This window comes from Eretmochelys imbricata, chromosome 1 (assembly GCF_965152235.1).
Source record: "Eretmochelys imbricata isolate rEreImb1 chromosome 1, rEreImb1.hap1, whole genome shotgun sequence".
Taxonomy (NCBI): Eukaryota; Metazoa; Chordata; order Testudines; family Cheloniidae; genus Eretmochelys; species Eretmochelys imbricata.
This window is the reverse complement of record NC_135572.1, coordinates 77212804-77225047: the sequence shown is the minus strand read 5'-3', so window position 1 is coordinate 77225047 and position 12244 is coordinate 77212804. Positions and strand designations below refer to the sequence as shown.

At 42.0% G+C, this 12244-nt stretch overlaps 1 protein-coding gene across 2 annotated transcripts in view; it reads left to right on the top strand.

Annotated features, from left to right (window-relative positions):
• KLHL1 (kelch like family member 1) overlaps nt 1–12244 on the top strand; it is a 456335-nt gene that overhangs the window by 154763 nt on the left and 289328 nt on the right. The gene's annotated exons all lie outside the window — the stretch shown is intronic.

Genomic DNA, 12244 nt, shown 5'->3' with positions numbered 1-12244 from the left:
AGAGGTTTCACAGATTAACAGAAACTCCTCAGCAAATTTGACAGAGTTTTCCTGTGGTTTGGGAAAACTTTTAACTATAGATAAAAGTTCCGTACGAGTCCAGGGCTTATAATCCCATATGGACTCACTTTCTCCCATTTTAAGGACTCATAAGGGTGCCACAACAGTTTGATCAGAGTCTCTCATTAACCTCCCATCAGGTTCTCTTTTCCAAGAAGAGATGTCAAGAGAATCTTTGCAGTCTGCTTTGGATTTCTTCTTCATAATATTTTGCAGAGCTGCGAGGCCAATGAGGGTATCTTCTTCACTTTCATTATCTCTAGTCACTGAAGATTTTTCCTTTTCTGATTTCTTATTTGCGCAGGAGTATGGTGGGGGTCGGGTTTGATCCGGATCATTGCACAGGACTGGGCAAAGGGGAGCGCTCACACTAGTGGTGGGAGAGACTGCATCCAACTGAACTGTTAGTTTTTTGATAGAATTTTTATGAGAGGTGAGTTTTGACTCAGTCCATCTACGATTTGCCTCTTCCCACCACTGAATGAAGCAGTCTACTTCTCCTCTCTCCAATTTGGTTTTTGGGAGGATGAGTTTGCTTTTTAAAGCGTCCACTCGATCCTTGTCCCAAGAATCTAACAGTGGCCACTGTAATTTGGGGTTCTCTAGAGCTAATTTGGACCATTTTTCAAGAAACCTACAAGAGTCCGGACCCCTCCTAAAATACATAAAATAAGCTGGAGTTCCCTTAGGGAACTGTTCTACCTTAGACTTCTGATTACCCATCCAGGAGGACTTCACACAGCACTCACACAAGAAGGAAATTTGGGCTCAGCAGAGCGGTACCCGGTGCAACACACAGAAAGGAGCCCACAGGCTACTGCCTCAGCTGCCCTTGCTTTCACACCAGGGGTTATACCCAAGGCATGGTGCGGCTCCAGCTGTGCAGATTCCACTTATTCAGACCGTGGGGACTGGGACCCCTTAGTCAGCCAGTCTCCGGACAGAGATGGCTCCCAGATTCACACACACACCACAGGGAAGACGGATAGACACAAAGACAAGACAGTCCTCAAACCGGTTAAAGCACAAAAATAATAATTACCTGAGACGTCTAATTCCAGAAGCTGGATCCAAAGACCCCTACCCGAACAGAGTGGGAACCAACAAGTTCAATGGCATAGACTGCGCTGCTGCTGTGTACCTTTCTGTCTTGTGGAGGATCGCTTGGACTAAGCGTCCAGGCGCCAGCTGCCACGATCATCCTGCAAGGCAGTCAGGGATCACACAGCCTCAGTGAAACCGCTTGCCATCTCGGTGGGACCTCCAAATTGTCAAAGTTTGACTCAGACTCACAATTTATCAGACCACTCTGTTTTATTAGCAAAGCTGCTCTGCTAATACATTTAGAAGTGAGCCCCCCGAGTGGGGCTTGAGTCTTTTAATTTATACAGTTTTTTTGGAGAACAAGTTACAGAGAAGTTACAGACAAAAGAAGAAAAAGATTTTAGTCACCACCCTTCGAGATCCCTGAGACCAGTCACGTATCTTCAATTACCTGCCACCCTTAACAATCTCCTTTAACAGCTTCCAGTTAACTTAACTAATTGCCCTTCACACCTTCCATTCTGATGCCTGCTTCTTAGACGTGCTGGCTCTATCTTAATTGCTTCTCCATTCAAAAGCTAACTGTCCCTACCTGTGCTCCCTCAGATACTTTGTAACATGTTTTGGCATGCCCTCTCATATACAATGTATCCAGCATGTCCCCTTATACAATGTTATACTTCCACACACATAAGTCAGAGGAGGAATGCAGGCTATATGCCCTGGACATCAAGAGGGCTCTGGCCTTCTACATTGACAGGACCACCCATTCCATAAGTCGACACAATTATTTGTTGCTGTGGCCGACAGGATGAAAGGTCACCCTTTTTCTGCTCAGATAATTTCCTCCTGATCATTGTGTGCATTCGCTTTTGCTATGATTAAGCAAAGGTTCTCCCCCACCCCAACGCGATCATCACCACCCACTCTACCAGGGCGCAGGCCTCTTCAGCAGCCCTTTTGGCACAAGTGCCTATTCAGAACTTCCATAGAGCAGCCACCTGGTCATTCGTCCATACCTTCATGTCCCACTATGTGCTTACCCAGCAGGCCAGGGACAATGCTGTCTCTGGTAGAGCAGTACCGCAAGCTGCCAAGCAGTGAACTCCAAGCCCACCTCCCTAGATACTGCCTGTGAGTCACCTAGAATGGAATCAACACAAGCAAGCACTCAAAGAAGAAAAAAATGGTTACCTGCCTTTCATATTTGTTGTTCTTCAAGATGAGTTGCTCATGTCCATTACATTACCCACCCTCTTACCCCTTTGTCGGAGTTGCTGGCAAGAAGGAACCAAGAGGGTGTAGGGCCAGCTGCGCCTGATATACCGCCGCATGAGCACGGCACTCCAGAGGGCACCACAGCTGGCCCTATGGCTACCGCTAAGGAAAAAGTCTCTGACAATTGTGCACATGGGCATACACACACCTAGAATGGATTGGCCATGAGCAACACATCTTGAAGAACAACAGTTACGAAAGGAAGGTAACAGTTTGTTTATTTTTCATTTTTCTGTTGATTTCATCTGCAGTATTTGAATACACTTTGTATATTAACAGATTATTACTTTAAAAATATATCATTTTTGTGTTTTCTCTAAGATGTTTATAGATTTTTTCCTGAAAGCGTGCATTTAGGGCTAAAAGAAAAGGAGTACTTTTGGCACCTTAGAGACTAACAAATTTATTTGAGCATAAGCTTTTGTGAGCTATGTTAGAGAGCTTATTCCTTCACTCTCCCACTTCCCTGGTCCTTCTCGCATGAACAGAGAGCAACAATACCCGAAGTCCAAAGGTGCAAACAATTCGATGTTTATTGGGGTGAACTTCCAGCAAGCTTAAATACAAGTTCCTTTTTCCTTATTTTTGAATCCCAACTTACTTCCTGTTTGCCCCTAATTTATATAGTAATATTCTTAGCTATACCTTAACCAATCATTCTACTGAAATTTAACTAACCAATCCTAACATATTGTAACATGATTAGCTAACCAATGATATCACACCACCTTAATTAGTTTACACTCAGCAAAATTAATTATACAGCAGACAGAAACAATCACAGAACCAGACAGAGACCATGCCAATAAACAATAGCAAAGTGGGAACTATAATGACAAAACAATACAGAAGTGAGGATTTCACATCCCAGCTATTGATAAGTGAGTTCTTGTCAGACAGGATGCTATCAAACTAAGTTTCCTTTTACATTTTCTAGGCACTTCCCTTTCTGTGGAGGTGACAGGAATACAATCCTGTCCTGATAGTGCCTGACAGCCCAATAGCACCTTATTTCAATGTGACTAGTTTGGAATGTGAGGATGTGACTGTTCGCTTCCCAGCTTATGGCTGCCTCTGCTGCTTTGCCAAAGGCCTTAGCCTAAGAGCAGGGCCTCAGACTGTCACAGTAAGAGAAGGCCCTTACACCAGCAGACAGTGATTTTGATTCTTTCTTTTATTTCTCTCTAACTAGCCAAGTGATAAGAATACCCCTAAATTCTTAAAGTACAGGCCTTTGCAGACAGGCCTGAATATCTATATCCTAACAAGCTACAGCTCACTTCATTGGATGCATGCAGTGGAAAATACAGTGGGGAGATCTTATATACACAGAGAATATGAAACAATGGGTGTTAACATACACACTGTAACAAGAGTGATCAGGTAAGGTGAGCTATTACCAGCAGAAGAGGAAAAAACAAACAAACAAACAAAAAATCTTTTGTAGTGATAATCAAGGTGGGCCATTTCAAGCAGTTGACAAGACATGTGAGGAACTGACCATTATACTGACCGCTATACTTACCTACATGCCTCCAGTTTTCATCCAGATCACACCACACGATCCATTGTCTGCAGCCAAGCTCTATGATACAACCAGATTTGCTCCAACCCTCAGATAGAGACAAACACCTACAAGATCTTTATCAAGCATTCTTACAACTACAATACCCACCTGCTGAAGTGAAGAAACAGATTGACAGAGCCAGAAGTTACCTACTACAGGACAGGCCCAACAAAGAAAATAACAGAACGCCGCTAGCCATCACCTTCAGCCCCCAACTAAAACCTCTCCAGCGCATCATCAAGGATCTACAACCTATCCTGAAGGACGACCCCTCACTCTCACAGATCTTGGGAGACAGGCCAGTCCTTGCTTACAGACAGCTCCCCAACCTGAAGCAAATAGTCACCAGCAACCACACACCACACAACAAAAACACTAACCCAGGAACCTATCCTTGCAACAAAGCCCGTTGCCAACTGTGTCCACATAGCTATTCAAGGGACACCATCATAGGGCCTAATCACATCAGCCACACTATCAGAGGCTCGTTCACCTGCACATCTATCAGTGTGATATATGCCATCACGTGCCAGCAATGCCCCTCTGCCATGTATGTTGGCCAAACCGAACAGTCTCTATGTAAAAGAATAAATGGACACAAATCAGACGTCAAGAATTATAACATTCAAAAACCAGTCGGAGAACACTTCAATCTCTCTGGTCACTTGATTACAGACCTAAAAGTGGCAATTCTTCAACAAAAAAACTTCAAAAACAGACTGCAATAAGAGACTGCTGAATTGAAATTAATTTGCAAACTGGATACAATTAACTTAGGCTTGAGTAAAGACTGGTTGTGGATGTGTCATTACACAAAGTAAAACTATTTCCCCATGTTTATTTCCCCCCCTACTTTTCCTCACACGTTCTTGTCAACTGCTGGAAATGGCCCACCTTGATTATCACTATAAAAGGTTTTTCTTCTGTCCTGCTGGTAATAGCTCACCTTACCCGATCACTCTTGTTACAGTGTGTATGGTAACACCCATTGTTTCATGTTCTCTGTGTATATAAAATCTCCCCACTGTATTTTCCACTGCATGCATCTGATGAAGTGAGCTGTAGCTCACGAAAGCTTATGCTCATATAAATTTGTTAGTCTCTAAGGTGCCACAAGTACTCCTGTTCTTTTTGAGGATACAGACTAACACGGCTGCTACTCTGAAACATGTCATTTAGGGCTAGATTATGTATTTAGAAGTAGCCCTGAATACAGGCTGGCACATAGCTGCACTGCCACAAGAGTAGCCTAGGCTGAAACCCAGAGTTTAAGAATGGCCTTGTCCAGATTATTACTCTGTCATGATGGCCCAGCTATGCTACCCAATATATTGGAAGGAACAACTGTGGCTCTTTCCACTCCTCACCCATCTCTGTCCACTCCCTAATATGGAGGGGAGGGAGAAGTACTGGTGACATAGCTTCTGCTTCCCATCCTGAATGTGTATCAGAGAATCAGGGAAGTTAAGTGATGTGTTACTCTGCCTTACATCCCTATGTCAGCTGGATTATATTCTGGCTCTTACATTACTGAAGCTAAAATAAATTTCCATTACTAATTCCTGAGAATAGATAGACAGTCAAATATGGCTCTTGAGAAAGTTTTATGGTAATATGATGCAGGGTGAGCATACAGTCTGACATGAATAAAAGGCAGACATAATAAACCAAATTTACAAAGCCCTACATGTACCATTCTAAAATTATAGTGCACCTAAAACTCCTATCAGCACCCTATAAAGTGAAATTAGCAGGCCTGAATTTCTCTGCGGATATAAACCAGAAATGGACAAATGCAAGCACATAGTGCTGGATTACTCAGTGATCAAATAATAATGGAAAGAAATAGTCAAAGGTCTAAAATCAATATGAGGAAGTACTCAGATTAATGACTGTTATGACTGCAATAGCCCACAAAGGACTCCTGTTAGTGCTAATAGTCACCAAAATAAAACTGTCTACAGAGAGGGAGAAAGCACTAACTATCCTACAAGCAATGAAAGAATAAAAGGTATTCAAACAAAATGTTAATTTCCAGGAAGCAAATTTAGAACAAAAGAGTAATGGCCGGATGGGCCAACCAATGTCCAGCATTCATGGGCTCCCTCCTTTTTCTGGAGAGCGGAGGTGTCAGCTGCCTCTTCTGTCACGGACTTTGTGTAGTTCTCTTCAGGGCATCAAGAATCCAAAACTGGGGAGGAATTTGTCTGGGCCCCAGACAAGGGGACCACAGACCATCCTCCCTCACAAAATCAAAAGAAATTTAGGCCTGGGTCCAAAAAGGGACTTGAGCATTGCAATGCTGAGTGTCACAAATCCTATCTTTTCGGCAACCAGAAAATCACTGGAACAACAATGCGATCTACAAAACCTCAGTTACATGTGTAGGCTCCCTCTACAATGAATAAGGAGAGAGACATTAGAATGTTATCCCCGAAAGACAGCATTCTAGGTAGTGTGGTTAGAGCACTCATCTGAGAGGTGGCAGATCACTGTTCAAATCCCTTCTTATCAGGTGGAGGGGAGACGTGAAGTAGGAGTCTCCCACATCTGGGGTGAGTACCCTAACCTCCGGGTTGACAGTAATGAAGGATCTCCTTCCCCCCTCCCCCCACCTTCCACCCACCGGATTATTTAGATGCCTGACTCCAGCAGAGGGTTCAGAGCTGAGAATCCCAAACAGAGATAGGTGCTAAACCAGGGATTGGCAACCTTGGCATGCAGCCCGTCAGGGAAATCCGCTGGGGGGCCGGGGCAGTTTGTCTACCTGCAGCATCCGCAGGTTCGGCCAATCACAGCTCCCACTGGCCACAATTCACCGTTCCAGGCCAATGGGGGCTGCGGGAACCAGCATGGGCCGAGGGATGTGCTGGCCGCCGCTTCCCGCAGCCCCATTGGCCTGGAATGGAGAACCGCGGCCAGTGGAGGCTGCGATTGGCCGAACCTGCGGATGCTGCAGGTAAATAAACCATCCCGGCCCGTGAGCAGATTTCCCTGATGGGCCACGTGCCAAAAGTTGCCGATGCTTATGCTAGACTGAACTCCCTGAGAGGGTGATGCTTAACACACATGCCCCTCATTGGCATCTCCTGTTAGCTATCTTAGGTAGCTCCCTGCTCAGCATGCCGGCTTTTGTGAATCCCATTTTTAGGTGCCCGTTTCCCTACACTCATTTTGTAGGAAGCCTGAGTGCCTAACTCAAGCTTTGTGCATCCCACTGAGTTTTGAATAGGCATTGCAACACCTAATTCCCTTTGTGAACCTAGCCCTCTTATCCTAACTTTTCTTCCCCACAAACTTCTTCTTGTAGATATTTATATGAAAAGTGGTGCTACAGGAAAATACAAAAATAAATATGGAAACCCATTTTAGACTTAATTAGCAAAAAGTAAATTGCCCAGTTCTGCCACCCTGCTTGTCATGGTAACAGAACACAGCTCAAGAGATCAGATTCATAATCTTTTTAAGGTTGAAGGGATGACTAGATCATCTTGTCTGACCTCCTGCATAACACACAGGCAATAGAATTTCACCCAGTTACCCCTGTATTGAGCCCAGTAACCTGTGTTTTACTAAAAGCATCCAATCTTGAGTTGGAGACATCACAAGATGGAGAATCCACCACTTCTTTGGTAGCTTGTCTCAGTGGCTAGTCACCTCCACTGTCAAACATATGCTCCTTATATCTGATTGAATTTGTTGGCCTTCAACTTCCAGTAAATGTTTCTTGTTATACCTTTCTCCACTAGGTTAAAGAGCTCTTTAATACTTGGTATTTTCTCCCTGTGAAGCTACTTAGACACTACGATCTAGTCACCTTTCAGCCTTCTTTTTGATAAATTGAACAGATTGAGCTCCTGAAGGACTCCTACTCACCTGTTTGTGCATTCACGGGCTGCATTAACCTTTCTGGCCACCCTGGAAGCTCATTTTTTGTTCCTAGTCCACTTTGAGCACTAACTCCTTTTCACAATCATTGCTTTTCAGGATACAGTTCCCCTACTGTAGCCTTCATTTTTGTTTTTCCGCTTCCAATACCTGTTGAAACCATGATGTACCAAGGGTAGCAAATAAAGAATGAATGGTAGAGAGACGTAATCAGATTATTTTGATTTTGAGGGAATGCTTTCTCCAGTAATTTCTGGTGAAGGTTCATCTCTATTTTTATTCAAACCAGGTTGCCTATTTTAAAATCGAGCATTTTCTGCAGACCCATAACATGAAGTATTTTTATGTAATTCTACATTACTGCATCAAGTAAAATATCTTTTGTGTCTCACCCTCAGAAAAAGGGCAATATTTTTAATGTAAAATATTTCTGAATGCTGAAGCAGATGCCGTTAGTGTCTTTCTCTTCTCATTTACACTGCTGTAAGCAGTTCCACTGAAGTCAATGGAATAAACTAGTATGAGAAGAATTAGGCCCTAAATGTCCTTATGCAGTAAGGAACCCCAAGATGTTTCCTGCTGTGTTACTGGACGGTTGTATGTAGACTTGTGACATTACCCAGGATACCATCTGGACTGCTGAATAGCTGTGAACCCTCAGTTCTCCAACTTGGGATGCCTTTTACACTGCTTCAGTCATGAACAGCCACTCCTGGCTTGTCAAGGTTCCTCCCCCGCTCTGAACTCTAGGGTACAGATGTGGGGACCTGCATGAAAAACCTCCTAAGCTTATCTTTACCAGCTTAGGTCAAAACTTCCCCAAGGTACAAAATATTCCCCCCGTTGTCCTTGGACTGGCCGCTACCACCACCAAACTAATACTGGTTACTGGGGAAGAGCTGTTTGGACGTGTCCTTCCCCCCAAAATACTTCCCAAAACCTTGCACCCCACTTCCTGGACAAGGTTTGGTAAACAGCCTCACCAATTTGCCTAGGTGACTACAGACCCAGACCCTTGGATCTTAAGAACAATGAACAATCCTCCCAACGCTTGCACCCCCCCTTTCCTGGGAAATGTTGGATAAAAAGCCTCACCAATTTGCATAGGTGACCACAGACCCAAACCCTTGTATCTGAGAACAATGAAAAAGCATTCAGTTTTCTTACAAGAAGACTTTTAATAAAAATAGAAGTAAACAGAAATAAAGAAATCCCCCCTGTAAAATCAGGATGGTAGATATCTTACAGGGTAATTAGATTAAAAAACATAGAGAACCCCTCTAGGCAAAACCTTAAGTTACAAAAAAGATACACAGACAGAAATAGTTATTCTATTCAGCACAATTCTTTTCTCAGCCATTTAAAGAAATCCTAATCTAACACATACCTAGCTAGATTACTTACTAAAAGTTCTAAGACTCCATTCCTGTTCTATCCCCGGCAGAAAAAAGCATATAGACAGTCACACAGACCCTTTGTTTCTCTCCCTCCTCCCAGCTTTTGAAAGTATCTTGTCTCCTCATTGGTCATTTTGGTCAGGTGCCAGCGAGGTTACCTTTAGCTTCTTAACCCTTTACAGGTGAGAGGAGCTTTCCCCTGGCCAGGAGGGATTTCAAAGGGGTTTACCCTTCCCTTTATATTTATGACATGGCTCGTTAACACACAGCCTCCAGCTTGTAACTTGCTCTCAGTTACACAGCATTGAGTGCTACCAGCTAGCCAGTCATGAATCACACTGCAGAAGAACACCAGAAGATTCTCTAGTTCCAAACTTTCCCCCAGAAATGCGTGTCCTATATTTCCCAGCACACTACTGAACAGTGCAAGGTCATGTAAAGTCTGTCATTTCATCACAGGAAAATGATATGACCAGCATTGCTATCCCAAATGGAGTTTCCCTCACATTTAATCCAAACACACTGGTTAAGATAAAACAATAAGATAAGTTTATAACTACCAGAACGAAAAGAAAGATTTTAAGTGTCTCAAAGTAAAGAGGCATAAAAAGTGAGGATTGGTTACAAAATAAATAAAAGATGAAATGCAACTGACATCTAACTTAACAAGCTAGAAGGGATTCAAAGAAAATATCTCTCTCACCAGATATTTTGCAGTCCACCAGCTGAGTTTCTTTTCAGCCAGGATCTCGCCCTCCCCCCACAAAGTTCAGTTCTGTAGGAGTCATTGATGTCATAAGCAGAGGTGAAGTAGGAGAGTGAGATAAAGCATTTTTCTTCCCTCTTGATAATTCAATTTCTTGTACTAGAGACACTCTTGCTCAGTCATAGTGAAAAATAGTCTCTTGTGGGTGTGAGTTTTAGGTCATCCCTGTGATGGAATGTAAATTTCTTGTTCACACTTTCTGCCCTGCTGGATAATGTTCAGTTAACTAAGTTATAGTCTTGTTGTCTCTGCAAAACTGTTTTTTGGCCTGCTTTCTAACTGTGGAGCATGTTACAGCATTGTTATAGAGTAGAATCTTATAATTGTACATACAATGTTGATACACACATTTTACCAAGACAGTAATGTTCAGCAGACTGAGTTGTCAAATGATACTCACAAGACGTACTTTGTACAAAATATATCATAACTTTCTAACAGAGTGATCATAGGGGCCTAGACTGTCACAAGACTCCTGGGAAAATTATAAGGCATCATTGTACTATGAAAGAAGTAAGACAGAAATAAAATGGGAAAAGCTTGCCAGTACATAACATGTTGCAAGTGGAAACAGGAAAGTTTTGGGGGTTATTGGGAGCAGGTTGCAATTCCAGCTAATGGTTGGTGCAATTAAGAAGTCAATATTTCTTTCAGTATCTTGGATTAAATTCCTCTCCCCCCACAAATTATTTGTCTCTCCATGAATCATCTCTGAAGCTATGTGAAGAACTGGATGTAATGATCTTCAAAGGAAGAGAGATTCATTAGTATATTCCCATGGCCAAGGCAGTAGTTGGAAAAAAGTAAATGACATCCATGAGACAACTGACCTTTCTGTTGAATAGGTCAGCATACCTCTAGGCCAAGATTTACAACTAGTTGTAGCCTCGAGAGGTGCAGAAAGTAGTAGATAACTATAGATTAATTGAGCCCTTTGATATCTTCTTATTTAATGCCATTTGAATATTGGATGTTTGTGAAGCACTAGTATGATTTAATAAAGTGTTACCTTTCAAAAAAAAATTAATTAGGAAGTGTCTTTCAATTGAATTTCACTTGTTTAATAAATAATATTAAAGAGAAAAAAGTTTTAGAATGTTGTGGAATTATTGGTCTTTTCCGTTGCTAATATAGCTATTTTTTCACGGTTAGTATGTTACTCAGATGTTGCTGTAGGCTATTTTTAAAGAAATCCTAACTAGTCCCTAGACAAAATCTTGGCTCATTTGTGTGGGTGTGCTAGTGCAGATGGCTAGTCCAAGTAGCCTCTTCTCAATCCCCTTGCTTGCCCTTGGAGAGGCTTGGCAAGAGATACGAATAGCACTCCTGTCCTTCACTGCTATATTTCTTCCATCCACTGCACCTCTGAGTTAGGTCAGGAATTCTCCCTTTATTTGGATATGTTATAATATAACATCAATAATGTATGGCTATGTTATGAATGGTGAAAATTAGAGAAAAGATATTTAATTGTTTTAAAAGAATATTGTTCAACTTTATTTAATCAGTGCATTTTTACACAGTATTTTTATCCATCGGAAGCCTATGAATCTGTGAATAGCATTTTAATGAAGTAAAGTTCTCCTTTGAAGTTTAGCCAACCTTTGATGTTTTTTTAATCAGCCATTACTTCAAAGTCTAATTGTCTAATTTACAGCTAGGCTATTAAATCCAAGACAATAATTAATAAATAAAAACAATATGGGATTCGTCACATGGGAATAAGGTCATGCCTTAGATGTGAGATTTAAAACAAAATGACTTACTATCTACTACTTGAGACAGACTTTATCTGACAGAATGTTTCCAAGTATTAAATAATACTTTGATCATGAATCAGTTAGGAGTCTCTTGAGAGCCAAATAAAAGGTATTGTCTTTTTTTTTAAGTGCTTTATTGTGATGTATTTTTCTCTTATTGTCATTAAAGGCCCGATAGAATAAGTATGTGAATGTATCAGATCTGGATGTGACGATTGGTACTGAATACACATCCTCATGCAAGGGGAGTGAGCATCTCCCAGGGCTGTTCCTGCCCCCTCTTGCAGCTATGCAGTTGTGCATTGACTGTTCTGAGAATATAAGACTAGGACTATTGTTGTGGTTTATTACAGTGTGTAGGACTTATTCTGTGTTTAGGTCCCCCCCAAACATTTTCTGATCCTATTATTTTCTGTAAATGTCCACGCCTGACAAAGGGCCCAACGTCACATGGTTGTAAGTTGACATTTGAATGAATGTTTAA